The sequence below is a fragment of the Argentina silus genome (genome assembly GCF_951799395.1).
Source record: "Argentina silus genome assembly, chromosome: Y".
Lineage (NCBI taxonomy): Eukaryota > Metazoa > Chordata > Actinopteri > Argentiniformes > Argentinidae > Argentina > Argentina silus.
The window spans coordinates 44,932,947-44,950,037 of NC_139654.1; the positions used below are offsets into that span (position 1 = coordinate 44,932,947).

Below are 17,091 nucleotides of genomic sequence, written 5' to 3' on the forward strand. Positions count from 1 at the left end.
CTTCCACATCCCAAGCATTTCTTGCTCCACCTTCTGCCCGTCTCTTTTGATTTTCATCCACTCCTTCTTTATCATTTGCAACTCTGCTCCGACCTTCTCTGTCTTTCTAAGCATCTCCATTGAGGTCTCCTTTTCCTGCTCTAGCTTCTCCTTTTCCTGGCTCAGTTTAAGTCTTTCTTCAGCCTCCATCACCAGGGCCTCTCTCCTCTTGACTGCCTCCATTTCTTTTTCCATCTGTTTCTTGGCCTTGAGAAATGTCTCCTTCTCCTTCCACATCCTGAGCATTTCTTGCTCCACCTTCTGTCCGTCTCTTTGGATTTTCACGCTCTCCTTCCTCATCATATTTAACTCTGCCTCTTCCTTCTCAGCCTTTCTAAGTATCTCCTTTGAGGACTCCTTCTCTTTCTCAATCTCCATCATGAGGATCTTGATCCCACTGTCCATCTCCTCCCTCTCCCTATTGAACTCATTCCTGTCCTCCTGTAGTCTTTCTGCCTTTCTGGCCAGGATCTCCTCCTCCCTCTGCCTAACTTTTTGGTCCCTTCTCTTTTGTTTCTCATATTCCTCTATCTTTTTCTCAAACTCTGCCTTCTCTGTCTTAATCCTCTCATGCTCCTTCCTGATATCCTCAATACTCATATATATTTTCACCTCCATTGTTTTTATGCACCTACAGTAGATAGAACACAAACAAAAATGATTGAAATAATCTCCACACACCCATACTATAATGCAACAGGAATGTCAGAAAGATTCCCCAAATGAGAAAGGGATAACAATCTTTGAGTTTGCCCTTCTGAATCAGTCAACAAATACCAGTACACCGATTGGCAGCAAAGAAATGTTATTATCTATAATGTGCGTTCGGCTGGCGTCATAATGGGTTTGGAATGACTATCATGGTAATTCACTGCCTAACAACTCTTATCAGCGTTCGATGCAATGGTTCGAAGTGACTTGGTCCTGTCAGAGGCCTATGTTAGAGTCAGCAAAAGCTTCCAGTGTGGGTTGGCTGGCTATGTTTGTTGACACGCCTTGAAATATAGCCTACAATTGTGGCCAACAGGTCAAATATCAGTGGCCATATAATGGGCACATTTTATTAACTGGAATCGGCCTGGTACAGGTAGGAGCCTATAGGCTAATAAGCAGAAGACCTCGGCAAAATTAAAAAAGCCCTAATTCAATTCATGCATTTAGGTCTCTCATAATAATAATAAAAAATATATTTTATTTGGAATGTGTTTTTCATTTGTAGCCGACAATTTCAAAGCCTGTGCAGTTGAGTGCAATAGACACACAAACAAAAACACAAACAAAACACTAACAACAACAAGAGGACAGGACCTAAAGGAAGGCCTTTCTAAAGATGTGAGTTTTTAGGCATATAGAAATATCCAACGCTGAATTCGACTTAATGGGAATATCATCTCCTAGTGACAGATATCTCTCAGTGACATTTTTACGCGTCCCTTGTCCAAATGCTGTAAAGGTAGTCGGCCTATGCCGTCTCAAGTATTTACAAATACAAGTGTTATAAAACTATACTATATGTCAACTATACTACATCTCTGGCCTACATTAGCCTACCTCAGTCAGTAGGCTGTGTATAAGCGCCGAATCTTCCGGTTATAATCTCTTTATATCTCACTCTGGTAATACTGATTGCACAGGTTCAGGTTGCGTCTTAGCTCGTTATGCCACTGAACTAAAAGTTCAAGAACTTTGTGTATTATTGCAGAACATTCTCAATTCTGTGTACATATCAACGTCATAATGATACCAATAGCAACGCATTTTGGGTGGAATCCTAACTCCAAATCCGCGCGCGTAAATCTTGCATTCATGTCAATGGGAAATTGATTCGATTTACACGCGGATCTCGAGATTCCACTGCAATACACATTTAAGTTTAAGTTCATTTGAATTTATAGTGCATTTTACCCACAATATACGGCTTACACAAAAGTAGCCTACAAGACAAATACAACATTTGAAAAAACATATTGCATAGAATCAAATTTGGGGATATACAGGGTTTTTTTCTTTATAAAGTACATTACAAACATAAAGTCTCATAAAGTACATTACAAATACGAAACAATTATTAGTCATATTTTTTATTAGTAATAATAATAAGTATTTTATATTTAATACAAAATAGATTAAATGGTGAAATTGGTGTGTATAAATATAATAAACTTGACTCATAATCCGTATAGTGCTGTTTTTGGAGTAATTACTAATTACTAGTAATTACTAGTGTGTGCGGACTGCGCTCCCTGTCCCGTCTTTCTGCTGTGGGGCAGCGGAGCACTCTTGCCCCATCGTTGCGAGGGGAACAACGTGAGCGTGATTGGCGTAAGCAGGGAAAACCTCACGCAAATTATATTGGGTATGAATTCTGCCTAGCAACAGGTGGCGAAAAACTATTAAACGCTAATGTCGTTAACGTGGTCTGACATGACAGGAAATAATCACAAAGCAATTCAGTTCATCTACTGTACGTCTATCGCTAATGCTAGCTAGCTAAAGTTTTCACAATGAATCGTGTAGATTATTTGTTGACCATGCGGTTCAGTACATTGCCTTTGGAAGAGAAGTTGGAGATAAAACGTTTAGGGCCAACAGGAATGGTTTGACAAAAAGAGATGGCTAACCGCTACCACCTCGAAACATGCGCTGTTCTGTTTCCCATGTATGATTTTTGGTGGAGACTATTTGGGCATCGGCTGGATTCAAAGACATTATACATCTGTCAGAACAGAACAGACACCAGCGACTGAACGGCCTTGACATGCTTTCCATTGAAAATGCATTGATCCAGGGACAGATGGATTTCAACAGTAAAGTCATCGAGAGGTTTGCTGAAGCAACGAACCGCCGCGCTACTTTCCTATTCAAGTGTGCAGGTCTGTTTGGACATGTATGACAAATGGACAATGCGCCGTTCACTGTAGACTATATTGCTTTTGTTTTGTAGTCATTTTAAACGTTATACTGGCTGTGATATAAAGTGGAGGACTAAATGTTACGTATAGGCCTAATATCTAGACCGTTGATGGGCACACTTGTTACTTGTCGCTTTCAGAACCCTGGACTGGGCTCGGGCTGTATATTCATATAGTTCCGTTAATTAGCCTAGCCTACTTTCCGTGATTTAATGTGACTTTTGTAGTGTGTTATAGCCTCTGCACTGATGCTATTTATTTCACATTTAAAATAATACAATTGATAAAACCTGATTAAACTTTCCTACAAGTTAACGATGTGCCGAATGCTTGTATTTTGATTAAACATGCAAGTTATTGAAGACACGTGTCTGTCTCATCTTTTTACTTTGTTGCAGTATAGGCGTTCTGTGTCGCGCTGAAGCGTATGAAGTGTATTCAGTTATGGGGTTTACTGTACATACTTTTTCTCTGCACTGTTCCTGCTGCAGAGGATGCGTAAACGATTTTCCCATGTTGTTTTTTGGTTGTGGTCTGTGTTTATACATTTAGGCTATTAGTTGTATCCTACTTTTCAGTTTTACAAGTCAAATCTTATGACAGATGAGATGGCACTTCAACCGATAAAATGCAGGTACATTTTGACTACTGCTGCACTACGATACCCATAGATAGACCCAATACATTGGTAACTGCACTACTTATACAGCTCATATACTGCTTATACTGTTCATACTGCATTCTATATTTATTCTGCTTATAATGTTACTGTTAATACATATATTGCTTATACTGCACTACTTATACTGCTCATATATTGCTTATACTGCTCTACCTGTATATATTGTTCACATTGCACTTTTCTGCTTTTTTGCACTTCTGGTTAGACGCTAACTGCATTTCGTTGTCTCTGTACTTGTACTCTGCACAATGACAATAAAGTTGAATCTAATCTAACACCTATTTATTGTCATGTTTTGATGGCATGTTGTTCATTCTCATGTTATGATTTAGTTTGTGATTATACACACGTTTTTAGCGTGATGATAGAGACCCACTACCAGACGAGTACAAAACATACACAAGTCACATGCAAATCCCTGCACTGCAGACGACAGACAACAACTGTCTCTGTACAACGAGTCCTGGACCTCCACTAATAGACAGATACAAAGAGAGCAGCATACAGTAGCAGCAGAGCCCAGAGGCGAGGCGAGGCAAGGCAAGGCAAGTTTATTTATATAGCACATTTCATACACAGAGGCAATTCAAAGTGCTTTACGTAAAATAGATAAAAAGGAAAGAGCATGAAAGAAAAATTAGAATAAAAACGCATAAAAGACATAAAAAAAGAATAAAAGTCACAGTGCATTTTAGGGTCACAGTGCAATTATTAGCGCCAATTTAGTTTCAATTTAAGGCAAAAGCGAAGCCCTTTTTTTTTTTTTTCCCATTTTTGAAAGTAGCCAGTGTTGGGGCTGATCCTAGATCTATGTGTAACATAATAACTGAGAGACCTGCAGCAGGGCAGGTCCTCATCACTGGCTGTCTGCTTTGAGCTGGTTGTCGTTGGACTCCTGGCAGCGGAACAGCAGCTTGAGTTTGATGGGCCGTATGGGCATCAGAGTGTTCTGTAGGTCCATCTCAATGGGGATCTGGTGAGAGTTGACACACAGTTAAAGTATGAAGGAACGAGTAAAACAGATGTCAGCGTTACACTATGAATGTTACCTAATACAGTGTCACTGTTACGTTCGGGTAGCATTGCACTATAAATTCAAATAAACTCAAACTCCTGGACAACCTCTCTTGGGTCGACATACATTAAAATGGCCCTATGAAATCTCGAGGGAGTTTTGCAGAAATACAAATAGCTTTTTTTTTAAATCTCACACTTCCATCATTTAGTAGGTAGCCTATACTGAGGATGATTGGCGCCTAGTACTGAAAAATGCAATCTGGGAAATTAAATGGGGAGTACATACTCATGCAGTACGCAAGTACAGAATTGTAGTATGGGGGTTCAAACCCGGGTCTCCCATGTGGAAGACACAAACGCTACTATTAAGCCAAGAGGACATCCTCAAGGTCTGAGGGCGACACTTCAGTTTACATGTCTCAGGCAGGGCTACCTCATCACGCGGTGTGATTCCAAAATCACCTCTGCTACATATAGAAACTGTTAGGAATTATTTTTATGAAAACAGTTGCATTATAATGCTCAATAGCAGACAAGTAAATAAAGCTATTCAGTTCTTTTTTAGTTGATTAAAATAATTGTATTTGATATGTCATGTGCAAATCAATTGAATTAATATGTTTTTAATCATCTGATTCAGGAAATATTTATCTTTGATAATCATTAACTTTTGATTGAAAAGTTGTTAATAATTGTATTTGATATTTCATGTGCAAATCAATTGAATTAATATGTTTTTAATCATCTGATTCAGGAAATATTTATCTTTGATAATCATTAACTTTTGATTAAGAAGTTGTTGATAATTGTATTTGATATTCCATATCCAAATCAATTGAATTAATATGTTTTTAATAATCGGATACAGGGAACATTTGTTTGAAAATCATTAACTCTTGATTGAGAAGTGTTGGAAAACATTATTATAAGAAACAGTTTATTATTGCTATAAAAATATATTACTGCAGTGTGTTAAATTTACTAATGTGATGGAGATGAATCAAGCATTAGTTCCATGGTACTTGGATTAATACATGAAGAGGTAAGGGTCAGGTCATCAAGATAGATGCTCCAACACACACATAACATAAGAATACTAGGGTAGGAAAGGACAAATCAGAGTAGGTGTATGTTTTCTTCAACAGGTCAACTCGTCCCTCAAAGGGAACGGACCGGCGATATCTCCACCTGGAACGGATCGAGTGTCAGGGGCTGGGACCAGCCTAAAACACCAACGAGAGGAGAGCCAAGTCTAAACCGCGGCTCCTCCCCAACCAAATAGCCAATCATAATCATTCTGTATACTGTAAAATGTTTTGTTTGACATATTGAATGTATCCATTTTTGGAAGGTTGGTTACAGATTAACAGCTTGCTGACTGTGATTTTCTTCGCCAAAAGTGGTCCTTGTACAAGTCTAGAATTTTGACATATAAATAAATAGCTAAAATTAAGAAGTAGTTTGTCTTCTCTTCAAATAAAGAACACGTTTTCCCACAAAACGCAACAAAGTCATAGGTACAAAATTATATTTACAATCATTGTATCATTATTTTGTCTCACCTCTGTCTCTTTGCAGACGGTGAAGTTGAACCTCTGTAGAATCTCCACCATCGCCAGTTTCATCAATACCAGAGTGAATCGCATCCCGATACAGTTCCGTGGGCCCAACCCGAACGGCATGTAGGTGTATGGGTCGATGCTCTCCTTGTTCTCCTTACTGAACCTACACACGGAGAGTTCAGAGGAGGAGGGGTTAAAGAACATATCAATTAAATCACAGTAATATGATGGTTATACATGGTTGAAGAAACCTGTTTGTGTTTGGTCGTCGCATTTAGGTTTGTTTTATGGTTGTTTGTGGAACACTGCTCTTATCGTTGCTGTTGTGATTGATATTGTGGTTGTGGTTAAGATGTGGCCCATTACCTCTCTGGTTTGAACTCCTCTGGGTCTTCCCACACATCGGGGTCACGGTGCAAGGTCCAGATGGGTATCATGATGACCATACCCTTGGGGATGGTGATGCCGCAGATCTCAACAGATTTCTTGGCGACTCTTTCAAGTCGATGGGGTACAACCTGAGAGACTCGTTGATCACGCTGTCTAGATAGTCCATCTGCATCAGAGCCTCGTACTGGATAGGAGCCTGCACAGTGATATTACACTCACATGAGCACTAGTGATTGGTCGTTCATGTAGCCGTAGCCCAGAACTAACTCTTTTTCGTCGCAAATCTGAAGAGCTGTTAGTTTTTTGTGTTTTTTGGGGGGGAAATGAACACAGTACTATACTTATTCTAATCTGCATAGCCTAATTTCATGACACCCGCATACAGAACGCCATTACTTTCAATGTACGTGTGTAATAGTGTCTTGCTTTTTTGTTATACATGAATAAACAAAAAAATCGCTAAATAATGTTATCTTGATAGTTAGAAGAAAATACATTTAGATTCCACTGAACAATGTAAATGATAGATGTACACAAGGATCAATCAGAAGTCAAAATGCCACTAAACTGGGCTGCTTTTAGTGGATTGACTGCTTGGAATACTGAATGTGCTACAGTCTATTATTTCCTATCACAGTCGACAGACTACAAGAAAACTGTCAGGTGGTTCAAATGTGAATAACTTGGTATCCATTCCATTAACTGTGGCCGGGCAGCACCGAACAGCCCTGAGAACATTACCATGGTGCTTTTGAATATTAGGTCCCTATCTGGCAAAACCTTTATTGATCTTATCTCAGAGCGAAAGCTGCACTGTAATGTTTTTATCTGAAACCTGGCTAAACATGAATGCATGTCAGTCTATTAGAAGTGGGGAAAAAATATATTTTCACTCTATTATTTATCTAGCCATGTCGCTGAGCAGATGAGAATTTCATGATGAATATGAATATGAATAGTACACCATCAACAGCTTCCTCCTGTGATAATGATTTAGCAACCAGCTTCAACACCAAACTAAGGGCAACTATCGACTCTGTAGCACCAGTCAAACTGAAAAAGGCTGTGGCCAAATTTAAAAGAATTTGCAGAAAGTCTGAGCGGACAAAAACTGCAGGTCCACCTTGATATTCTTCGAGAGCATCTTTCTGTTTTTAATAAGGCAATAAATAAACGCCAAGACAGACGGGATCATTTCTCAAAATTGATAATGAATCATAACAACTCAAACAGTGCTCTTTTCAACGATTGACAGCCTTATAAATCCCGCCCACAAGACACCTGGTGATCTGCTCTCCACCTACAAATGTGAGGAATTTGCAACATACTTCTGAGATAAGAGAACCAATATTAGGTGAGGAGGATCACTCAGGCAAGACCTGAAGATGTGTTTGATGACTTGTTACCCCACCTTCCACCACATGGAAGCACTATGAACTCTTTTGCAGTGGTCATACAGAAATGCTCAGCAAAGTGGGGGTCTGTTCATCTGCACCTAAAACTACCATGGTGAAACCCCTCCTGAAGAAAAGTAACTTAGACTCTTCAGTCCTTAGCGATTTTAGGCCAATCTCCAACCTTCCCTTTTTAAGCAAAAAAATAATAATTCTTGAAAAAAAGGTGTTCAAACTGTTAAATAATCTCCTTCTTCCCAACTGTACCTTTGACATGTTCCAATCTGGCTTTTGTGCCGATCATAGCACTGAGATAGCACTATGTTGTTAAGTTATTAACTAGGTTCTTAATGACCTTAGAATTAATTAATTAATGCTGATGCCAAAATGCTCTTTGTCCTTGTCCTGGTCAAACTGTCTGCACACTTAAAGACACTACTTACAGTAAAACTAAGCACCAGGCAAAAAAACAAGGTGTTACCATTGATTCAGATCTTAATTTTGAAACCCATATCAAGAATGTGACTAAAACATATTTGTATCACTTAAAGAAGAGTAAGTAAGTTTGCCGGAAATCTGCCATCGTGGAGAAATTCTGTCTGAAGTTGTCCAAACAACAACATCCTCCCTAATAATAATATATCCCCCCGAAATGAACTTGCACTGTTGGACATTAGCTGTTGTGTTTCTGCATGCACACACGATTGGGAGAGGCAGCCACCAGAGAAAGGTCAGTCTACTCCCCTAGAACACCCCTGGCACTCACAACATGTTTATATGCAAACCGAATGTCAGGTAGGACACTGCATTTTAAAAAGCGTGTTTTCCGAACCAAAACAGCGTTCATAAATGAAATATTTATTCATAAGGGATTTATTATAAGGGATCTTGTTCCCTGATCGCTACCGATTAAAGATAGTCATTACAACCGTTAGGAAGCTTTTAGAAAGCTTGAATATTACATGGACCTTTACAGAACACAGCTGTAAAGGTGCAACCTTTCCTCTCCCAGGCTGACACTGAGAGACGAATGCATGCTTGTATCACTAGCAGCCTTGATTACTGTAACACTCTCCTGTCTGGTCGACCAAAGAAAGCTCTTGGCAAATGATACAAAATGCAGCAGCACGAGTCAGATGGAGAGCACATATCACACAAGTCTCTGCACTGATTACCTGTTAGTTTTATAATTTATTTTAAGATAATTGTATTAGTTTAGAAATCACTCTATGGTCATGCACACCACTGCATGTCAGACATGCGTTTAAGGTATATACCCTGTAGATCCCTCAGGTCCTCAGGTACTGGCCTTTTAACTATTCTGAAGATTCCAACAACACCTACTTCCTGTTTCAAATGAATAATACTGGGCAGAAGTCTGCACAGGGATGCTACAGACACATTAGCACACTGCAAAATACTGTCACCTATCTAACCATCTGTAGGAGTCTGCAGTGCACAGGGGTTACACACTCATCAGTACCCTCTAAAACACTGTCACTATCATGTCACTATCACACTGTCACTATCACCTGTTCCACATGAATAGTACTATATAGGAGTCTGCAGAGGGGTTACCTTGTTGGGAAACACAGTGTGTATCTCCTCCTGCAGCTTGGTCATGATGTGAGGGTTGGTTGCCAGATTGTAGGCCAGGAAGGACAGAGAGCTACTGGTGGTCTCATAGCCAGCAAAGATGAACATCATTGCCTGGGACAAGATCTCATGGTCACTCAATCCTATGATGATGGGAGAAATGGGGTGGTAGGTGTGTTTGTAGGTATAGGTGTTTGAGGCAGGTACTGTATGTGTGTGTGTTAGATGCTAGTATACAGTGTGTGTGTGTGTGTGTGTGTGTGTGTGTGTGTGTGTGTGTGTGTGTGTGTGTGTGTGTGTGTGTGTGTGTGTGTGTGTTAAGGCAGGTACCTTTACTCTGCTCCTCTCCCTTTGAGTTGCTGTCTTTCTGCGAGTCTATCATCAGCTGCAGGAAATCTACCCGACTCTGGAAGCAGGCTTACGTCAGATCAAAATCACATGAGAACTACCAGATGCTACCAAATCTCTACAATTGTATTACACAATACTGGCTGAAGATCGTATATTGGATCAGTTATATTTACATACCTTCCTGGTGCTAGCCACGCGATTGGACTTGATCTTCTGAAAGACAGCGTAGAAGAAATCTGTGACCGAGGCAGGGAATAGGGATACCTCCATGTTTGCCACAACAGGACCCATGAAGGGGAAGAATGCTGGACGGACAGGAAATGCCACGGTTACAAACAGGAACAGGAAATACCATGATACGTGACTCCAATCCTATTCAATGCACAGCCCTGTCCAGAAACAACTCCTAGGCTCTATCCCTAGACAGTTCTGTATCCAATCCACTCAGATCTCCAAGTGTCCAGCATTTAGGAACTAGAGGTTGGTTCTGGACAGGGCCCATGTGTTTGTCAAATGAGTAGAGCGCAAACCATTGGCAGTGTGGTTTATGTCAGTCTAATCAATGAAATCAATAGCTTCATTTATTAAGCACAAAATGACTGAAAGCTATATGGGGGCAGTTGTACCGACTGTGAGGAACAGTGAGCTGAAGATGTCAAACTTGAGCATTTTCTTGATGTTGGTCACAAAGGTGTCAGAGGGGTTGTGGAGGGAGTCGATGTCGACACTGAATGAAGTGCTGACGACCACATCCATACTGTATGGTCTAAAGAACCTGGAACACAACCACAAAATCTTTGACCACCAGAACCACAACCACAAAATTAAAGGGGGAGTTCACTGAAATTACAAATTCACCTTATCTTCTCGGAGAGAAATACTCACTCTTTTAGTTCAATGGGCTCTTCGTTATCGGCCGTCTTCTTCAGATTGCTGACCAAATTACCAGAGTGCTGCTTCATGATCCCGAACATCTGAGTTGGGAAGGATACATGGAAAAATATGATGATTGATACATGGATTAATATGTGCAAAACATGGGTTAATATCATGTTTGAAACAGGAATTATTTTAATGTTTATATAGCCTGAGAATATACATTCATACAGGATACATTATGTATATAGTCAAGGAATAAGTGACTCCAAAGATGAACTATTATTCTAAACTCTGTCATCTGACCACTGAACTTATCTAAGATAAGATTAAATATACTTTGTTGTCCCGGATGGAAATTTGTCTTGGACAATTAAAGTTGCTGCTTCACACAACAACAAACAACAATGAATACACACTATACACATAGTACAAATCACATAAACACACACACACACACGTCAGAGTTGTTAGTCATTCATTTATTTGTGTTGTTGGAATGAATAAAAGAAGGAGAGGAGAGATGGGACTGTACCTCTTTGATCCGCCCACTGGTGAAGGAGGGAGACAGGACACTGCGGATCCGTCTCCATGCATCATCCTCAGCGATAAACACGGCGTCATACAGAGGCCCGTTGAGATAGATATTCTAGAAAAATAATTATTATTATATACTGCAAGATTAACCTAATATTAATAATGCTATCATAACAATGATATTATCTATTTAAGGAGCCCTTATGTTTTTTTCCCCATACACCCACTTCAATGTAGCGTATTACCCTCCTGTTAGTGAAAAGGGAGTAGCATTCCTTGATGAGGATGGTTTTGATCATGGCTGTGTCCATGATACACAGGATGGGCTGACGGCCATCATAGATCCTACAGACCAGCAAAAACAAAGAGAGTTAGATATACACTCACAGAGCACTTTATGAGGAACACTATACTAATACTGGGTAGGGCCTCCCTTTGCTCTCAAAACAGCCTCAATTCTTCGTGGCATTGATTCCACAAGATGTTGGAAACATTCCTTTGAGATTCTGGTCCATGATGACATGATTGCATCACTCAATTCCTGCAGATTTTTCAGGTTCACTTTCAAGATGTGAATCTCCCGTTCTACCACATCCCAAAGGTGTTCTATTGGATTCAGATCCTGGGAAGGCCACTGAAGAACACTGAACTCATTGTCATGTTCATGAAACCAGTTTAAGACAACTTTTGCTTTGTGACATGGTGCATTATCATGCTGGAAGTAGCCATTAGAAGATGGGTCAATTGTGGCCATGAAGGGATGCACATGGTCAGCAACAATACTCAAATAGGCTGTGGCATTCAAGCGAATATACCGTAGATAGAGACAGACAGACCCATCACAGATCCTGCACTCTTAGAAAAAAAGTGCTACCTAGAACCAAAAAGGGTTCTTCTTCCACTCTCCCTTTGAAGAAACCTTTTGGGTTCCATGTAGAACCCTTTTCCACAGAAGGTTATACAGTACCGTGCGAAAGTAATGGGACAGTGAAGCATTTTTTCTTCTTTTTGGAGTTGAAATGAGAACGTAGAGATTCTCATCTTTTATTTGATGTTATTTGTGTACATATTGGTTTATCATTCAGAAATTACAACATTTTTATGCATAATCCCCCTATTTCAGGCTACACTAAAGTGATGGGACAATTGGCTTGACAGGTGTGTTCGTCAGGTGTGTTCCATCACATAATTTGTGCAGTCTGCTATTGGTGTCTTGTCAACATGAGGACCAAAGAGATGTTATTGAAAGTCAGGGAAGCCATTATGATGCTGAAATATCAGAAAAAAATGAAACATAGCCAAAACCTTAAACCTACCAAAATCAACAGTTTGGAACTTCATTAAAAGGAAAGAAAGCACTGGTGAGCTAAGAAATCGCAAATGGCAAGGAAGACTTCCAGTGGATAACCATAAAATGCTCACCATAATAAAAAATAAAAAATAAAAAAAAACTGCCCCACAGATTAGGAACACTCTCCAGGAGGTAGGCGTCAATGAGTCAGAGACTACCATCCGCAGAAGACTTCACCAGCAGAACTACAGAGGCTACACTGCAAGGTGCAAACCACTACTTAGCCACAAAAACAGGCTGGCCAGGTTACGGTTTGCTAAAAAGTACCTAAAAGAGCCTGCAGAGTTCTGGAAAAACATGTACCAGAGTGATGGCAAGTGTAAAGTGTGGAGAAAAAAAGGAACTGCCCAATATCCACAGCATCCCACATCATCTGTGAAATATGGGGGAGGGGGTGTTATGGCTTGGGCATGTATGGCTTCCACTGTAACTGGCTCACTTGTCTCCTTCGATGAGGATGAATTCAGAAGTGTTCAGAAACATCTTGTCAGTCCAAGTACAAGTTAATTGCTCCAAACTCATTGGACGGCATTTCACCATACAGCAGGACAATGACCCAAAACATACTGCCATAGCAACTAGGAAATTATTCAGGGGCAAAAAGTGAATCTTATAGAATCCTATAGAACATGCATTTAATTTGCTGAAGAGGAGGGCAAAACATCCTAAAAAAACAAACAACAATCGCTGCAATATAGGTCTGGCAGAGCATTACCAGAGAAGATACCCAGCGTCTGGTTGGGTCAATGGGTCACAGACTTTTGCACTTTTGCATACAAAGGATTGGGGACCAAATACTAAACATGAGTGCTTAATTTGGACATTTGCATAATGCAAAAGAAGAAAAAATGCTTGTCCCATTACTTACGCAGGGCACTGCAAATAGAACCCATAAGAGTTATTCAACCAAAGAATCCTTTTAGAACCCTTTTTTTCTTTATTTTTTTTAATTACATTTTTGCCCTTTCAATGACATGGAGGGAAGACACAATCACTTCCGATTTGAATTCTGACATGTCGTGGCTACTCTTTATTCATGCAGTTTGAGACGTGCTCAGAGGCAATTTTGGAGCCTCAACCAATGAGAATCCAGGATGTTGTCAAACGTTGTCAAACAAGTTGTGTTTGGGACCATACTACAGAATACTTAAAAGCTTAAAACTTAAATCGCTCAATAACAGATTCAAATTATTAATGGGGAAGCATGAAATTGTTGCTTGGGCAGTGTACATTGCATCAAGACACATCATTTGTCTTGGTGTATGAGACCATTTCGTCGGTTGGATCGTCTGTGTTTGTGAAAATCGCACGGTGTCCGCCTGGTTTAAGAGTGTATACTGTAGACACTGAGAGATACATATATCCATCATAGTTAACAATAACCAGGATCAGTTTAGCAGACTCACCCCCACAGTTTCCCATATTTCTGGAAGCTCTCTGTGTCAAAATTGGTGAAACCACCCTGGGAACAAAAAAACTAAACAAAAAAATAGCCAGTTCATAAATGCTTGTCATAAACCTGAACTGTGGCTTAGTTTATGATGGCCCTTTTCCACTACAGACCGGCTCCCACTCCTCTCTTTTCGTTTTCGTTCAAAAGCTTTATTGCCCATTTTTCTGGGTAAAACAATTCATATTCAGCTCCCATGGCTTTCACCACAACAACACACATCATGGATGAGTCTACAATGTTGTTGTTTATGGGCTTAATCTCTACAAACCTTCTTATATCCCATCATCGTCCCGAGGAAAGGGATGGGTTTGGGACCAGGAATGCCTAGTTTTTTTAATATTCCATATGGCCAGTATCCATACCTGGTCAGAACAAATATAAATCAACAATCTGACTTTTAGATTAGATTAGATTAGATTCAACTTTATTGTCATTGTGCAGAGTACAAGTACAGAGACAACGAAATGCAGTTAGCGTCTAACCAGAAGTGCAAAATAGCAGAAAGTGCAATGAACAGTATTTACAGGTAGTGCAATATATGATCAGTAGTAGTGCAGTATAATATAGTATAGTATAAGCAGTATATATAGCAGTGCAGTATAGCAGTATGTGATTAGCAGTAGCATTATAGCAGAATAAATAGTTACAGTATGAGCAGTGTAGCAGCATATGAGCTGTATAGGTAATGCAGTCTAGCAGTATATATGTATTAACAGTAACATGAGGTAGATGCAGAATAAATATAAATATGGAATGCCGTATAAACAGTATAAACAAGTATGTACAGTATGTGCAGTAGTATTAAAGAAAATATAGGATATGTGCATTATGTGCATTATGAACAGTATGAACAGTATGGACAGGTATGTACAGAAGAGCAGTGGTATTGAGTAAGAGTAAGAGCAGGGGAGGGGAGTAATAGTGCAATAGTGCAATTGTCCGGGTGGGGGGGGGGGGGGGGGGGGTTGCGGGGGTAGTAGGTTGTCAGGTAGGTGTAGTGTTCGTGTTCAGCAGGGTGACAGCCGCAGGGAAGAAGCTGCCTCTGAACCTACTGGTTCGGGTGCGGAGAGACCTGTAGCGCCTCCCGGAGGGGAGTGGGGTGAAAAGTCTATGGTTGGGGTGAGAGATGTCCTTGACGATGCTGCGTGCCTTACGCAAGCATCGTTTGCCCTGGACAGCCTCGATGGAGGGGAGTGAGGAACCGGTGATGCGTTGGGCAGTTTTCACCACCCTCTGCAGTGCTTTCCGGTCCGATGCCGAGCAGTTGCCATACCATACTGTGACACAGTTGGTAAGGATACTCTCGATGGTGCAGCGGTAGAAGTTCACCAGGATCTGAGGAGATAGATGGACCTTCTTTAGTCTCCTCAGGAAGAAGAGACGCTGGTGAGCCTTCTTTATCAGGGTGGAGGTGTTGAGGGTCCAGGAGAGGTCCTCAGAGATGTGGACACCCAGAAACTTGAAGCTGGTGACTCGCTCCACCTCAGTCCCGTTGATGAGGATGGGGGTGTGTGCGCCAGCTTTAGACTTCCTGAAGTCTTGAAACAAAAGCAAAACGATCAAGTCATAGGTATCATTGAAACTGTTAGATAACTGTAATTATCAATACTATCATTTGTATGTATTATCACAACTAACTAACTAACAAATAATATTTTTTATTAAAACTTCTTACACTACGATCAGAGTGATGAGTAAGGCAAGGAGAGTCCATGTCTCGGTGGAGAAGTACGGAAGGTAACCCATCTTTACAGGTTCAATCGCTTCTTCTGAGTAACCCCGGACACGTCTGCTGAAGTGATTATTTTATCCCGTCATGACAAAAGTATGTGAAAGAGTATGTGAGAGGTGAAGTTGAAGCCATGGCTAGTGAATGATTGAAAGGGGATCCCTGCGCAGAGGGCAACACTCAGTGATGTTATTGTCGGCCTTTATCTTAACATCCTGCTAATAGTTGCTGCCTGTTTGATCCCTATTGGGTTTTAATAGTTTGCAGACCCATTGATTCAAGAAGGACTATGGGGCAAATATTTTTGGGCAAATATTTTCTTTCGAGTAATACTGAATTTTACATATTTGAACTCCTCTAAAAATGTGTTATGTTCTTTACATGTATGCACTTGTTTTATATCATTGGCTCCTAAAAACAGTATTTCAAAATACTAGTTCAAAACACATCACATATTACAGTAATGAAGCAACTGATTAACATGAATACAGTGCTCTTCATAAGTATTGGAAAGAGGAAGGATTTTCTGTTCTTTTAGCTCTACACTTGGATTTGAAATCAAACAAATATTATGGGGTCAAAGTAGAGATTCTCAACTTTAATTCAATGGGTTTTTAAAAAAACATTTGTAAACATAGTCCCACTATTTCAGGGCTTCAAAAGTATCATATAATGTCCAAATAAAGTACTAATGTTTCGTATTAGGTCAACAATCTGCCTGAAGTCTGCGACCCCACCAGGCACTATCCACTATCCACTATCCACTATCCACTATCCACTATCCACTCATCTTTAGAAAATCATTGACATTTCCACATGGTATTGTGTCATAGAGTAGCCTCCCTACAGCAATATTATCTTGACATTGGGATCCTTTGTCCAAACCATATTTCAGGGTGTATGTTTGGTTGCAGGGGCCCAGGCTGTGCTCTCTGACTGCTCCAACTGTAGTAGACTCTGCAGTGAGGAAGAGGTCAACATGCTGCAGTACCATCAGCCAATCACACACAAGAACCAACAGATCGCCAAGACCTCTATTGCACCATGCACGCACGCACACACACACACACACACACACACACACACACACACACACACACACACACACACACACACACACACACACACACACACACACACACACACACAAACACTGTCTCAACAGCCCCTTCCTTCACTCTCACTCTCTCTCTCTGTAGGTG

The 17,091-nt window shown here is 40.3% G+C and overlaps 1 pseudogene across 1 annotated transcript in view; it reads right to left on the bottom strand.

Moving 5' to 3' along the window:
- Positions 1-17,091, bottom strand: part of LOC310824148 (cytochrome P450 3A27-like) — a 63,554-nt pseudogene that overhangs the window by 12,807 nt on the left and 33,656 nt on the right. Inside the window, exons 2-10 of the transcript in view lie at positions 14,429-14,522; positions 14,114-14,166; positions 11,602-11,701; positions 11,355-11,468; positions 10,829-10,917; positions 10,583-10,718; positions 9,575-9,730; positions 6,579-6,798; positions 6,213-6,375 (exon numbers count right to left, since the gene is read on the bottom strand). The product of the transcript in view is annotated as a cytochrome P450 3A27-like (transcript). The remainder of the gene's footprint in view (positions 1-6,212; positions 6,376-6,578; positions 6,799-9,574; positions 9,731-10,582; positions 10,719-10,828; positions 10,918-11,354; positions 11,469-11,601; positions 11,702-14,113; positions 14,167-14,428; positions 14,523-17,091) is intronic.